The 17855-nt window shown below is 32.6% G+C and overlaps 1 long non-coding RNA gene across 1 annotated transcript in view; it reads right to left on the bottom strand.

The window, feature by feature from the left end:
- LOC147071517 (uncharacterized) overlaps positions 1–17463 on the bottom strand; it is a 41880-nt gene extending 24417 nt beyond the window's left edge. The window contains exon 1 of the long non-coding RNA XR_015070802.1: positions 17142–17463. This is a non-coding gene — a long non-coding RNA (uncharacterized LOC147071517). The remainder of the gene's footprint in view (positions 1–17141) is intronic.
- Positions 17464–17855: the final 392 nt, after the last annotated feature.

Below are 17855 nucleotides of genomic sequence, written 5' to 3' on the forward strand. Positions count from 1 at the left end.
ATAGCTGTAATATTATATTATATATGTGGTTACATGTAAATTGTAGGTTAAACATTTCACCGTGGCACAGTTCGTCGTGAGTTTTCTTATCGGAAAGAAATGCCCGTTTACTATACGGTCTCCAATTTTATTAGATTCAGTTAATTAAATTTTCCCAGCTGATTTAGGCAAAATTCATGAATTCAAGAATGAAAACCTAGCCTAACCTAACAAATAATCCAGCATATCAGCTATTTTCAATTTGCTGCTGGCTTTCTGCAAAGTGTAAACCGACAAGAACCGTGTTTTATTAAGACATGAATTTTATTAGTAGGTGCTATATCGCCCAAAGAGGTTGGACGATCTTTAATATACGGCCATATACCTATTTCATGGCGAACTGCATAAATACAAGTTTCTGGACACAATTTGTGTTAGTTGAAATGGACAAAACCGGTCCTGATTTTTATTAAATCATGAGGAATAAAACGTAGGTATTATGTTATATTTTATTAATTTAATACATAATAAGTTGATTAGTAAGTGACTTACATACAATATACATTTCCCGTGGAAAAATATGTTACGAGTATAATACAAACATCATAGTGAGGCGGCCAAGATCTGCAGCGGACTGTAGAGACAAAGAAAAATATACAATTTAGACTTGTTTATTTACAAGAAGCTAAAAATAATAGGTAGGTGGGTAAAAGTATAATATATTATAATACCTACTTAACTATTTGCATTAATTAGAAATATTATATATTATAATGTATAATAATATATAAGTAGGAAAGGTATCTACTTAATATTATCATAAATAAAATTATAAATATAAATTTTAAATAAAGACACTACAAACTATGGATATTTTTTTAGATGTAAGTACTACGATGGAATTTGTCAGTTTTAGTATTTTAATAAGAGAAGATTCTCTAGATTAATTAAGTATTTGAATTACTTACCTACTTTTTTACTAAAAATGAGCCAAATTATTGTGCTTCTTATCACTTATTAAAACGTATAACTAGATTGTGATTGTATAGGACATAGGTATTTACACATTCGTGTTGATTGCGGTTTCCGGTGATGGTGCTTTATTATTTATGAGCATCTATATAATATTTTTATATTGTAATAAAAATATAAAATGTCAAAAACTGCCATCGGGTCAAATGGCAGAATATTTTATAAGCACTTACAATATTTATATCGGACATTATCCAAGCAGGGAAAGTTTTCGGATGCAGTGACATCCCGTGGGTATAGGCAGGTCGTGCGTTGCATATAAGTTCGACAACTACATAGTTTTAAAATAATTGAAATCCTGACATCATTTTTATTTTATTGTAATTCCATGTGATATAATATTATAATGGCGGTTTATCACAAGGGCGCTTCCAGACCTGTTAGTACCTACGTACCTAAACGTAGGTAGGTGCCACTGTTTGAGAGTAGGTTTCGTGGCAATGCTCTAATTCTCTGTAGACTGTATATATGACTGTTTAAATATTTTTTGTGTATTTATATGTATATAAGATAATAAATAATATTAAAATACGAAGATACTATGGTAGACGAATTTGCAAACAATTTGAAACAAAAAATGCAAGGGCCATGGCATTCTAAGTCTGCTTAAGGGGCAGCACTATAATATACAATTACAGTGTAGGTATATATACATACATTACAAAATAATCACATTATATACTTAGATATTATTTAAAATAAAACATTCATTGAAAACTGACGAAGACATATCTATGTGGTTGTTAAGATGGTGGGAATGAGAAATCTAGGCACTAACCTGTTGTTGTCGGTAGAAGATGAACTCCCTCACCGTTACAACTTAATTGTTGACGGTTTTTAAGAACACTATTTCACTGTGCGGCACTGCTGGAAAAACACTCACTGATTTCGAATCACCCGTTGATATATAATCAAGTCATTAGAAGAGATGTAACTTGGGTTGACTTCTTATTGCAGACTCCTGTCTCACTGACGGCGAATAGAACACTAACTTTACTTATCTACTCCACTTAGCTTGTGTAAAGTGATGGGGAAGAGATTAATCCGTTAATACGCAACTATCTAAATATTACAGGTAGGTACAATTAATACCTGACCCACACATATTGTGTAGGTCAGTTTAACATGTAGTTAGTGCCCAATTTTCCAAAATAACACGCGTTTCTTAAATAGACAGCCAATGACACGGGGTCGATGTAAAAAGTTGGCTCAATCAACTGCAGTCATAATAATTATCTACATATAAAAGATTTTTTTGTGTTACCTGCTATAAATAAAATAAATTACATATTTACTAATCTTGGAATCCAAGTTCGTATATTTATGTCAATGCATACCTGCCATTAATGGTTTCTGGTTGTGTTTTTATCATAGAATGCAGAGGCGAATATTGGTTGTTTTTGTGTATATACATAATTAGGAAAGCGTGCCATTTTTAGATGAATAACTATTTAACCTTCAACATTGAATTTAATATAATTTTCTCTAGTGCATGGAAATTAGACAGGTCTAAGCCTGGTTGCACATAAGCTGGCTCACACACCTAAACTTGTCCGTCCGCAACATGTCGACACTTGTTAGCAAATGGAGTTCTGCACGCTGCTGGAATACGACGTTTTAGTTTGAAAAAAAAATCTGGTGTCTACTATGGTTCTTTTCATAGCACAATTATTATCAAGCCTCAAGTTCATATGGTATGTATTTACCTACTTACCAGATTCTGGTTTTTTTCGACCATTGGGTCTATTCTATGCTTATCGACCGCTAAAGTGATAAAGTGAAAAATATTATCAAACTTAGGGTAGGTTTGTATCAAAATATTAGCACTTATTGTAACAATTACACAAAGCCGGTTTTTATTGTTGCAATAAGTGCTATATTTTAACAGCACCTATCTTGCTGCTGTTAAAATATCGCACTTTTTGCAACAATAAAAACCGGCTTCGTGTAATTGTTACAATAAGTGCTAATATTTTGATACAAACCTACCCTAAGTTTGATACTATTTATCAATTTTGTGTTCGATAAGTATAGAATAGACCCACATGTCCAATTCTAATAAGATCATATGGGGCTCCACAGAGTGGAGGTTTGTATTAACAGATTTTGTTTTTACGAGAAATGGATGTCAGCCAATTGCTCAACCTATTAGGTCCATACTCTGACTCTTACACAAATTGAAAAACAATATGTGTACTTGCCAGATTCAGGATTCAAATCAAATCAAATTTATTTATTTTACATAACGAATTACAAATTCAAAGCCTTCACGACATGACATAAAATTAGGATTCGATTAAAAAAAGGATTCAAACCTGAGACCCACGGTGTTATAAGCCGACGCTAAAGCCGCGCGGCCCACATGGGTATGTTATGGGATTATCTAATACATACTACAAATTTTGAATCAAATCCCAGTTGAGTCTTTGAATATAAAATAGAGAAACAGATAAATGACAATTAAGTTTCAACAATCATAATCATTCACGGTGCAACTACTTGGATATGTCAGTATGGGCATTCACTGTCTTATATAGGTAAAATCCACATTCTTGTATCTTCTCTTCCAATTGAATCAAGAAACTTTGTAGTTTATTTGTCATAGTATTAAACTATCAAGGTATATGCCATACGGGGTTTGCTAGCAACGTGACGTTCTTAGTGATATCCATAATTTTAGGCGGGAAACACACAACACGGGATGCAATATTTACAACGTTGCAGCGAGACTATCCTTATTTTGTGATATGAACCCACTTCAACGCCTATCAAAATTTTATAGTTATTTAACAAATCTGAAAAAAAAAATGAATTGTTTCAAATAAAAAATGCACAAAGGCAATACTATTTTTAATTTAACTTTCGTAAGTAAGTACCTATGTATATTATAATAATATATGTACAGCTCGTAAGACAATTATTGCGATCCTTGTGCTTGACGTGGGCTGCAAAGAGTTTTTATATGAGGTGCTAAATTGGTCAATTTTATTCATAAATCTACACAGTTTGTGATAAAACGATGTCTTTTTTTTAAGTAACAAACCATTCACAGCGCTAAAGCGCCGCATTCAACCAAATATTATTATGATGGGAATGGCAACAGTAATTTTATCGGAAAGGCATGGTTGCAATATCAAAAAAATATTTTCGAAAATGCGTTTTTTAACAAAAAAGAATGTACCAAATATTAAGGCTATACCTCAGCTGAGGCATGGTCTAAAAAGATCGTGACTAGGCGATGCGCGGATTGCGGGTGCAAATTAAGTTCAACATACGTCCTTTTTATGTTATATTTATTATTATATTCGTAAAGTTTTAGTCGTTTTACACGATTTAAGAATATTTTCATCCGACGCCATGACAACACGAATCGACGTGCAGACACCTCGACTATCGCTCTCCGGATGGCAATGCGGCCGTAATTTCGTTCCACATACAGTTGAAAATTATTTGCCGTTTCACTTATGTACGCTCTTAATGATATGCACATTGCCCCCCCTAAAACATTAAAATTGCCACCCGCCGCGGCCTTGCGTCCTACTGACATGTTACAAAAAGGTATCTATATGCTACATATAGTTATTGTTTTGTAATACGTTATACTAATTCAATACGCTACTAATATTAATTGTAGCTCGCCAGTAAGATTCAATGTTCATTGAATTTACAATAAAATTATTATGACATTGGATATCATTGCATCCGGCCGTGTCGAGCGTTTCCCGCCTAAATTTTAAAATTCGATAAGAATGTCACGTGATCAGCGAATTCCATGCAACTTGTAATCGAGGATATACCGGTTTACGGTTATACTGAGACACACAAAAAGAATAAAAATTACGCGATTTCAGGGTGTTTACTCATTTTACCCATTTAATAGTGGGGAATAAAATATTATTTTCTCACAATAAAATACACCGTTTTATTTATGATTGTGCAGAAAGGCACCCATCCGTATTCAAATGAATGGGTTAAACGTTTGGATGAATGTTTAATGGACCTAGCGTGGATTAGTTCTTACATTGTGCAATACTAACGACCTACAATGTATTTTGCAGTGACGATGGACGGTCTTTAATATACAACCATATATTATTATTTCCGATGCAACATTTCACAGTGAAGTGTGATTCGGCGAACTGCATGCGTACAAATTTACGGACACGAATAATTATACACAACAGATAACTTTTATTTTATGTTGCTATAAACAAAATTATTGGGTCAGTAACCCATCTACGAATCTGAGTTCTTTATAATTATAATAATATGTAAATGCGTTCCATGAATAGTTTCTGCTTTTTGATTTTCGTCACAGAATGTAATGACGAATTTTATGACCGTCAGTGTTTTTTTTTTAAAATTAATCATCATCCAAGCTTTTTTCTAGATGCCTCTATGGACACCCTGCGTTTACTATAAGAATTTTGGCACGCAAGCTAGTCTACGTGATGCTAATTTAAAAGAAAGTGCCGTCTGAGAGCAAACGGTGACGAGACTTATGAGTGAATATTTTGTCAAATTCATTGAAAACACTGTTTTCTCCAAACTACGACTTTGACCACTTAGTATCACATAGGGCTTAAACATCTGATCATATAGATGTGTATTCTAGTGTGGTTATTGTTACAGTTGCTTTTATTGATAGTATTTACAGTAAACCTATTGCATTGCAACGTTTTTCGGCAAAACTATCGAGCCTTACGTTAACGTGGTTTATACCAAATAATTCAATACTACCAATAATTATTAAAAGTCAAAATCCAGTTAAGGCTTTGGATATAAAGTTGCAAATATAATAAATGACAATAATCTTCATTATCATTCATGCTTTATTATCAATTCTCTTCCTATAACAATTGCTTACACATTCGTGGTTATGCCATTCAACAATCGCAACTTGGGTCATCCAACATTCTTCCTCATACACTGATATCTATACATTTGTTTAAATATAACTATAAATTGCTCATATTAGACAGAAAATCACACCTAATACTAGGCTAATACTGTGGATAATAATATTACGATTATCAAATTCGTCGTAGATTCTGCACTTACGTTTTGTCATAATATGCTCTATCTCAGCGATGGCAAATACGTGGCACGCGTGCCCAACTTGACACGTTTAAAGGTTTCGACGACACGGCAAAAAATAATTTCTTTTATTTTTTAATATTCAACACGTTTATAGCGGTAAAATATAAAATCGAAGCGAAATCATGTTGATGTATATGCATATTGCGGCAACAGTGGACAGTTGATGTTATAGTAGGCCGGCCACTAGTGTGCTACACTGATTTTTGTAGAAGTTCTTTTTATATCGAAATATGTTGACAAAAGAAGATTCAGCAGCATGTATTAATTTGCAATCATTAACATATTATCAGCCTGATATAAAAAGTCTCGCAAATAACATGAAACAAAAATTAGTGTGTTATTAATGTTTTTATATTTCCTTATTTTCTTTCGTTTTATGTATATCATTTTTGTGTTTATTCAATAATTAATAATATAGTTTCCAATGTACATACCTAATCATTTTTTTAATATATAATAAATGATTCAGATTATATATCAAGTGTAAAATTAAATGGAATGACACGTGCCACGAATTAAAAATATATCGTAATATCGTAGTAATAATCGTCTTTTTTTGGCACGCCGTTCAAATCCTATTTGCTATTCTGCTCTATCAGTCTACCATCATCAAAAGTATCGCTCTCGTAACCTACGTTCTACGAATTCAATTTTCGAATATTAATATTTTTTCGGAAACACTACAGAATTGTTTCTCGGAACAAAACCAAATTAAAAAAATACTATTTTTTACTACATGAATAATTGACAAGACAAACATATTTCATTACATATGTACATATAATTCGATGCTGATGAAAGATATCTGTGTTATACCGGGTATCGCAAATATAGCCTACTAATTTATTAATATGACTAAGTTAATGGTTATCGATTGAACTAACCTTCTACCAGCAGCAATATACCTACTCTAAGTCCAAGACTATGAAACAATGGACGAGTTTGTATATCTGGAATTGATCTTTAGTGGAAAAGGCAAATATGAAGCAGTTAAGAAGACCCATACAGATTGCGAAAAATAAGAAGACACGTACTATTATAGGGTAGGATCGCGGAATTTTATTTGTCACGAAAATGATGCTTGTACAAACATTTTTTTCTTTGCCTTCAAAATGTGGTGTTGGCGCCGAATGCTTCGTACGAGTATTTCTTGGACAGATAGATCACATGACGAACTAGATACTACAGATAAAGGAACATTAGCAGCTCTGCAATTCTGCAGCTTTTTGGACATATTATTTGGCATGAACCGGATAGCCTTACGACACTGGTAGTTTTGGGTAGGTTGCAGGGAATTTAAAGCAGAGGAAGAACATCTAAGAGAAGGACCTTACTGTATGCAGCCTTCACTCTGCCCTGAGAGACGTAGATGATCGAGAGGGGAAAGTCTTGATTGCTCAGATGATGACAGAAATGACCAAGAAGAAAGAGATAATTCGGAAACACCTCATAAACATTCCTAAAAAAATGTTAGTGTCAGACACAATTCAATAAAGATTGCTACATTTTTTAATCTTGTGAACAATTGGTTGAATAAAAAAAGACTTTCATAGAAATTTGTTTAGTTTTGGAAAGATGGATATTATTATATCAAAACATTCGCTTCATCGATGCCTCGATGACCGTACCTACATATAAGGAACAGTGTAAAACAAAAAAAATGGGCACGTATGAGAGTAATGTATGAGAGTAATGTATGAGAGTAATGTATGAAATTCACGCAACTTGAGTAATCGTGTTTGTACCGTCTATTCGTTTGTTAAGTTGTAATTTAAAAACTACTAGACTAATATAATTATTAATCATAATATTGAAGAAACTTGAATCCCATCGCACATAGGTATTGAGGGCAATGAAAGGGCAGATGATCTGGCAAAGTAATCTAGCCATTCAGGGGTGCCATATCAGTGGATACCAGAAAACCTGGACTGGAATGAGGCTATAAAGAAAATGTGCCAAAGCATGTGGGTAGATTTTCACAACAAGGCATCATTAGAAAAGGGGAAATTGAGTAAGTCTATTCTACCACCACGCCCTGGCTTGTATAGTTTCCTTTAATACTGAGGCTAAGAACAGGGCACAAAATGGGTAAAAGATTTGATGTCCTCATGGGAAGAAGCGAATCGCAGCTCTGCGATGAATGTGATGTTTAAGAGGACATTGTATATTTAGCAGTAGGTACAATGCCCTAAATATGAACGTCACAGAGTACAGCTGCGAATTGTGGATATCTATGAGAATATCGACGAATTGAGAGATGCCCTGACGGTGGGTAAGACGGAATTGCTTGGCAAAATTATAAAGTTCTTTAACAGAATTGGAGAGAGGACCTGATCAGCGGATCCCCTTCTAGAAGAGAAGAGGTGTCATATTATGACGCAGTCAAAGCCTCGGTAAAATCACAAAAAAATCGACTACATGTTTTAGTACCGACTTTTAGAATATAAAAGATTCTGATCAAATGGAAGACTGAGTGTAAGAAGGTGGCAAAGGACAGTAAAGTTACTAGTGATCATAGGAGGATACTTTTGGACGAGGACAGATATATTGTCCTAGAATGCAGAACAGACGAAGACAAAATTACAATAATATCAAACAATATTACTATACCATGCAATACGAATAGAAACAGGAAATATTGATAGGTATTGTGTATGTATATTGAACTTATACAACTCACTATGTACTAGATATTTTCATGTTGAGCTTAGTTTAGTGTTGCATCGAAATTTGTTGGCGATGAATATTGATTAGCTATTTACCTATGCAAACATTATTGCGTACAAGGAGAATTTGATTTTAATTTAAATAAGCGACCATTTTTTTTAAATGTTATGAATAACTGAAATTCATAATGTAGTACTTATAGTAACAATGTAGGGCATACACCACTGACCACAGAACAGATTGATAAATATAATTCAGATAGGTTATATCCGAATACACGACATTTTGAAGCAGGGTTTTGAGTCTGTGAGTGTCCTTCAAATACACCAAGATTAAATGAGCGTCAGTGTATAAACAGAGATCAGTTGTCAGAACGAAGGACAAGCTTAGAGTAACGTATACTTGACACGTGTTTAAGTTTAACCCATATTCTTCCACATTCAAGATCGGTTGCCTGTTACTCCACATCTGTTAGGTATTTCAGTTCCCATTAATTCTGTGTTCCCTGGCATATATTATATTGGTATAAGATTTTAACAAAGTCAAATCGTGTATGACAATAATACTTATTGTGCTACTCATTATTTACCTATATTCAGGGGAATTTACCTGATTTTAGAAATACAAACCTAACTACTTACTTCTTGTTTAAATATTATCGTACTAGTAGTAAGCAAATTTGTTGATTGTGGCATTACTTATCAATTATCATTTATCAAGTTGAACGGAATTCGTAAGTCACGTGACATTCTTAGCGGCATTCATATTTTAGGCAGGAATCACACAGCGCGACTAAATAGAGTATCCAAGGTTACAAACATATTGTAATGAATAATGATATTGGCATTTTACAGAGTTACTGATTCTTAAATAGTATTTCATGCATTATGAATTAGCTACCTAGTTATTGTAATAAGTGATTAAAATGATACACTGCATACCAGCAATTTAAGCACTTATTGACCTTTAAAGTAAGGCGGCATTTTATTTACAATATAGCGGCAACGTTGGATTCCTATTGCATCCCGACATGCTGTGCGTTTCCCGCTTAAATTTAAAAATCCGCTAAGAATGTCACGTGACTGGCGAATTTCATGCAACTTGTAACCGAGGCTATTCGCGGTTATATGGAAACTCCAAAGATTTAAATATACATTTTTATTATATTCCTTATACAAGGTGATAGCAAGTCGTTTATTAATTATTTTACTTGTTTATTCACTTTAATTATTGTGGTGTGTCAATTATTATTGGTGAAGAAATAATTTAGTACTGTATTAATAAAAATGAAACACGTCAATATTTAACTAAATCTAATTATTTTATGTAATTAAAGACCTGAGAATGAAAACTGGACAAAGACCAAATAGTGAATTTTACAGGAGAGCCTACAAACTGATTTAAAAAAATATGTGTGATCCTATCATTCAAAAAGTGAATGTAACATGATAGTTAAATTGATTTTGAACATGTTATAATCAAAATAATTAAATATTTGTAGATACATATTTTTTTATCAATTAAATTATTGTGTTTGGTCTTTATCCTGTTTTCAACATCAATTTTATTATTTTATTTTTAAATACCAAGTAAATGAATATTAATTCCGTTGTTTGGCTTATTTATTTTCATAAATGTTTTTTTATTACTTACAAGTAAAAATGTTACAAAATATGAGAGTATCAACAATATTTTTCATTCATTTTGTAGATCAACATCTCAACATCGTATATCTCGTTCTCAAACTCATCGATAGAGTATTTTTTTTCAATATGAAATCACCGAAAAACAGTTTTTAGACTTTTCGGTTTTTATCCTGTTTTCATTCTCAGGTCTTCAATTATTCAATACTTATGTAATTTCTATGAAAATAAAATTATATTAATAATAAATGTAGTATTATTATCGTATTTATTGCTATGTAACAAACCGACAACTTCGGTTATCTGAAGACGATTACAGCTAACTTCTTGTAGATACATCTATAAACATAGAATATTTATTGAATTTATAATTTGTAAAGCTCATTATAAGTATGTAAAATAAATTAAGTTCAATTGAAGTTATATTGAAATAAAAAATGTATTTAGTATTCTATCGTTCACGGAATTACGTACAACTAAATACATATTATTTTAGAATTTTCTTGAATTCTTTGTGTTACTATTATAAATATAGGTATCAGGAAACTCAGAAATAATGAGAACTGAAATATTTAACCGGTAAGAAGATTCAAGCAACCGATCTCGAGTAAAGAAGAATGCGGGATAAATTTAAATATGTGTCAAGAATACATCATACGTCATACTGACAACTTCTCTCGGTTAATGCATTGACGCTCATTTAATGTTGGTGTATTACACACACTATTTCACGTCTATAATGGGTGGTTCATTTTCGTAGGACACTCTCACATTCAAAACCCTGCGTAAACATTTACTGTATTGGTAAATAGCCAATCGGAATTCTATTTATTATCATTCTGTTCTGTGATAGGTATATTTTGCCGATAAGTAGGTAATCCAGTGCCGGGATACCGAATCCTTGACAGTTTTCGATACCTATAGATCGCGGGATTAGTAAACATAATTCCGAAACATTCTGAATTGATTTTTTTTTATCAATCACAATTACATAATTGGTATGTGTATTAGTGACTTGTATGTACCTGCACATGTCACAGACGGAATCGCCAAATTCTCACGGATAATAAATAACAGTTTTTGCTGCAATATGGAATCGTAATAACATCAGAAAAATAATACATCCGATTATACCATTTAGACGCCGCTGACGTGCTAGCACGCATTTGTTTCTGCGCCGAATTTTATTAAAATCCATATAATATCTAGTAATATTAAATATGTTTATTTTAAACGCATCGTTAGAAAATTATATCGAACATCGAAACACTTATGCTTTAAGTACTTATTAACCAACAATCAAATACAATATAAAAAACGTTGATGTCAATACAATATGGATTAATAAATTATTATTTGATGTGTTGGTAAATAGTAATTCTGGGAAACTTGCATCGACTCAAAACCCACGAGCTTTCACTTGATGTTTAATAATAATGTGCCAAAAACATTTTTATTTCAATACATTCAGTAATGTCCAGTGGCGGCTCGTGGATAAGATATTTGGGGGTGCTGCGGTTGATTAAAAATAAAAATAAATGTTTATCTGGATTATATTTTACTATTTACATCAAAATTAAATATAATAATTAAATTATATTAATAATTAAAATAAAGAACTTTGCATAAATTGCTTGCAGAAATAAATTTTAACAATTTGAATAAATCATAATAGCTATATTTCTTTCCTCGCTCTAGCGCGCGTACTCACGCGCGATGCGGAAACGGAGAAATACTGAAAACGGACTGCCTAACCGGCAGTACGAAGCTGCAAGCACCGCTGCCCGCTCCCCTTCGTTGCCCTCTCGAGAATATTCTATTGAAATTGGTCCGGTGCAAAATCAAGTACCTACCGCGCTGTATAATAATATTATTGGACATTGGATGTATCGATGCGCGGGCGAGCTGATTACACGCTTAATAATATTGATATTTTCATATAATATACATAAATTTATATATATTATAATATTACATTTGTCTCAATTTGCTTGGGGGTGCTGCAGTACCGCAGTGCTTATGGACGAGCCGCCACTGGAAATGTCTGTGATAATAATAATACTCATCCACTGGTTAAAAAAAATACCTGTTTAATAATCCGTTTTATAGCCAATTAATGATACTCGTACTATGTGTAGTGAATGAATAATATTCAAAAATTTTAGAAGATAACAAAGATAAGAAATATTTTATTAGTCATTTGTTCACAGTTTTTGATACATAATGTAAAGAACGTCATCGCATATTGTGTAGCTTTTTATTTATTTTAAATTTAAAGTGGAGTTACATATAAGTCATTCGGGGGTTTTTTCCCGATGGAATGCATTATCTATTCTTAATGCATTTTGCGTGAACGGAAAACTGATGCCTCTAACAGCCTAACGCGACGTACGACAATTTGTATTATTTAACATTAGTACATTTTGCGTGTAAGCATTATTTATTTTCAAGAAGTGTCTAAATGTAAAAAGGTTACTAGAATATTATGCGATTATCGATGATGATAGATAAGAACTCGATTCAGAAATATTTCGAAATCAAAATTGTCGATAATTTTCCAAAAATATCAAAGCGTTTCCGATATTATTTTTTTGTAATATATCTTAAGCGTACTATGTCTTAAAGCCTATGACGTGTATTATAACTATGAATATTATGTAATGCAAAGCTAGCACCGCAGGCGAAATAAAATCTCCTATCCGCTAAATCTACCCTGGAAAGTTGTATTATTTTATTTAGGGGGAGGCGGGGCTAGTTGTTACGGGGGCATGTTGTTACATCCTAGATAACTCTCTCGTTATAAGGTCCTGTGGCGTAGGTGTCACACATGAGACGTAAACATCCTGTCCGCAGTTGCTGACGAAAGGTCGCCTGCATTAATTGTATGCAGTTGAAATGAAACCATTTTGAGTGAATTTCGTGTCCAAAGCAACTTTTGTTGGCCGAACTTGAAGTTTGATTGTTACCAAACTATAAAAGGTAAGTTTTTTTAAAGTATGCTATTAAAAATCTATATATTTATGCTCGTATTTTGTATATTTACCGAAGTAAATATAATTCCCGTGTTAATATTAAAACAATTTCAATTTTCTTTGGGTCAAAGGGGCTAGTTGTTACAGTGAGGTGGGGGCAGGTTGTTACTGTATGAATTAACTCCACTCACTACCACTTTACTACAAATTCTTTGTTATCTTCTTTATTTGCAATAAGTAGGTACTTATACCATCTATTTTTATCCTTCCAGATTACAATATTACAATGGTGAGGACAAAAAAAAAACAAAACCAATAGAGGTAAAATTTCCCAGGAAACCGACAAGAGAGCGGCTAAATATCTCTTAGAAAAAAAGCTGCCCAAGCATACAAAGTAAACTATATGACCTTACAATGTTATATTGAACATAAAGAAAACCATCAGACCACTTCCAAGTTAGTGGGGTTACGCAAAACTTCGCCAGATATTTTCTGTCAATCAAGAAAACGAGCTTGCAACATACATAAGAAAATGTAGCAACATATTTCATGGCCCAAGGAACTAAGAAACTGAAAAAGAAAGTGGTGTTTTCTTTTTCGGACGCAGAGAATGAAGAATGCTTCTGTTTGGAGAATTATACTTTCTTTAAACCTGGGCAAGAGTGAATCCAATGCACAACATGCAAAAATTGGGCTCACATTTCCTGTATTCGTGGGGATAAAGTTAAGTTCATGTGTCAGAATTATGATTGTAGTGACTAAATATAAATGCAAAGAAAATCACAAGCAAAAAACTTACTTTTACATACATTTTCAATTATTGTTTTAGTTGGTAACAACGTGCCCCTACCCTGTAACAACTTGCCCCCGGCTGGGGCACATTGTTACACTTTTCATTTTTTGTTTTTAATGCTATTGTAATTTTTGTAAGGTATGTATGGATACAAATAAACAGTATTGTAATAGCTAAATGTATGTAGAATTAGTAATAATTAATATGATGTGTCTTAAGATAAACGGATTTCAGATATTTAACTTTTTCTTTTTTTGTAACAACTAGCCCCGCCTCCCCCTACTTATATTTGCAAGCCATATTACATTACTGTCGCCATCACCCATCGGGCCGTTTGACCTGGTCGCAATAAAGGCCAATTATCTTGCATTTTAAAAATTTGCGGCGTCTTACTGCGGCCGTGAAGTACTATTTACATAATTTTGCTGTCCGTAGTATTAGCTTCGTTTTATATTACGTATATTTATATTAACTTTCTTTTTTGTTTTTGTCGTTCCCCAGCACTTTGCATTAGAATAAAATCAGTAAACTCAGTCAGAGCTCACTTAGAGCGTGGCGACCTCAGTCTTGGATATCTGCTCCTGAGACATTATCAGGCGTAAACAACTTTACAGATACTTCACATCGAACGTAGTGCCTCGTGATATGCTCGGTTAAGACCGAGTGTGGTGCGGGGCGGGTTTGGCTTGGAGGGCGTGTTTGTGTTGTCGGCAATATTTTGCACCTGTTTTAACAAATGAAATTAAGAATTTTTTTCTATTAGGTATAGGTGCATAATATTATCCAATGATAATAGTTTCATGAAAAAATATCAATACTTGCTATCAGTAGGTATCATATCGGAAGAAAGTTCTTATCAATACACTTGCAAGTTCCCCTCCCCGCCGCATGACGTTTTTAGTTCACCTAACAAAGTGAGCGAAAAAATGTATATGTATAGTACTTTTTTACATCCGTAGTTCCATATATTATACCGTCGATAATAACGTATTAACTTTTTTGGTAAGGTTAGATCCCAGTTATTATCATAATTAATATACAAACACCTAAGTTTTAATAAATTTATAATGTATGGCAGTGGCGTGTGGTGACTTTTGCTTGTAGAGATTCTTTTGAAAAAAACATATACTTATCGGTACCTACTTTACCTATTAATTATAACATAAATGTATATCTATGTAGTAGTATTTTATAGTAATTTTGTCGATTAATAATTATGTGAATGATCCATATCTACATCATCGTCAGCACCCCACTGATAGTTATCTACATCTATAATACAAATATGTAGAATACACTCGGTTACAAGTTGTATAATAAGTTAAGACAGGTATTCATTATTAAGAAATAATTAAGTAACATTTATTATATAATGTTCAAAGAGGGAAAAAAATTCAATGTTAATTCAACATTGTAAAATATGTATCCACGTAATATAAATTCCAATGATTAATAATATCTATTATAAGCTGTCTGCAAGACCTAACGAGATAGGTGGCTGTTGCCTGTTGGCTCTACTATAGATAAACCATCATAAATTGTCAGGTGTTCGAATTAAGGACTAAGCCTATCACAATATAACAAGTATGAAATAATGATTTATGTCAAATGTTAGCATGTGGCGCCCTCAATCAGCCGACAACTTATACTGGTAGGTATATATATAGTATTAATTACAAAAAAAGTTCTGTATGCATTAAAGTTACCTCCACGCTGATTGATACGGGAAGCGCATTCAAAATGGCGATAAAATCACGAAATTCTAAAAATAGCATTGGTATTATCCGCCGGTTAAGGTAAAAAGGTAAACAGTTGATCAAAGCTATATTTAGTAAACCTACTTAGTGATAATTGTCATTAAAATTCGTTAGGTAATTAAATAACTACCTACCTACTCACGTGAAAATATTTCAGTTCCTTGATTCTATATACCTAGGTAGGTACAATTTCAACATAATTTAATTTTGGCAATTCTGAAAAGGAAACATAAGAAGCAATAGAAGTTTTTAGAAAGAAAAAAACCTATCAATATAGATATTATCTGTATCTTATTTTTGATTAAAAATATTTTTAACCAGGAAACTGACCTAACGGGCAAGGAGAAGCAGGCAACCGATCTCGAGTAAGGAAGAATACGGCATAAAGTTTAACACGTGTCAAGAATACGTCATACCTTGAACACTGATAACTGCTCTCGGTTAATGCATTGACGCTTATTTAATATTGGTATATTACACACATTATTGCACGTCTATAATACATTGGTTAATTTTCGTAAGACACTCACATATTCAAAACCCTGCGTCAAAGTATATAGCCTATCCGCTATTGGAATTATATTTATTATGTTTATTATTATGTTCTGTGTATTTAACCAATGTGCGTAAAATTTAGAAATCTACAACATGTTAATTTATAGTATGCAGTAATATTATGTAAATTAGCTACCGATATACCTACCTACGTTATTAGAATCGCTTCGGGTCATTGTTGAATAATTATAATCGTTAGATATTATTTAGGCCAGTTGATATAAATAAATACCTAGATGTTTAGTACATAATACAAACTTTGTTAATCGATTGAACAAGATGAAAGTTTCTGTCTCAGCGAACAAAGGAAAAAGCAGTGCAGTGTAAGTAATAGTAGGTACCTATAATATTATCAAACATTGCACGAGCCATGTTATTGCAAACGAATAATATTGTGGTAAGTACGATAAAGCACAAAAAACATACATAGTGGATATCCACTGACTATACCGTTATCATCAGATCAAATCAAAATAATAAATGAACCAAATGAACAATTTTGTCACACAATAATGTAAAAATGTGCAGTCCATTGACCTCTCCGTCGAATTTGCAGAACGATAAATATTATTGCATACAAAACGTATAAGAAAAACATGAGAAGCCGTCCCACAGTGTTAATAATAACGTGAAAAATACTCACAGATTCGCCGGCTTCTTTTCTTGAAATACTTTTGATTCACACACAATGTTTCACTGTTTATCACTTTCTTGTATTTGGGTTATCACAGTAAATAAATTGGTATGTTGAAAGCCGTTTGTATTGCAGATAAATAGTTTGTCTTTTATTAATTAATATAGATGCTGTAAAGTTGTCTGAGGCAGGCGACTGTCTTTTTATATGCCGCGAACGTCCGATCACTGCTTTTGAGTATTCAAACTAACAGCTGTCTGATCAGTGTTGCCATCTTTTACAGTCAAAATTACAAGTAGGTATTGCCATTGCCATTGTTTTAAAAAGTATTGAATATAGTCAGCGCCATCTTTAGATTTTCAAATTCAAAAAATTCATAAATATTAAAATAATAACACATAACTAATGATTTTTAAAATTCATATAAGTAATATTAAGTAAGTCATAAAAACGTTCCAAATTGTAACCATAAAATATAGCAATCACCGTATGCATAATAATATATTAAATAAAAGACTGTATTATAATTTTATCATTCTTGTATGTTGCAGATATTTTTAAATAATATTTTTTTTATTAGAATATAGGGCAGTTCACAGAGCTACAATATGTAGTCATTAATAAATTAGTCTGCACATCTTAAGTTGGACACAACCAAAGAGATTGAGGAGTCCAATCTCTTTGGACACAACATAACTTTTGGCTTGTCTATTGTTTATTTTA

Source organism: Rhyacophila brunnea, unplaced genomic scaffold, assembly GCF_057557595.1.
Source record: "Rhyacophila brunnea isolate RB1 unplaced genomic scaffold, BYU_Rbru_1.0 scaffold_20, whole genome shotgun sequence".
NCBI classification, from domain to species: domain Eukaryota; kingdom Metazoa; phylum Arthropoda; class Insecta; order Trichoptera; family Rhyacophilidae; genus Rhyacophila; species Rhyacophila brunnea.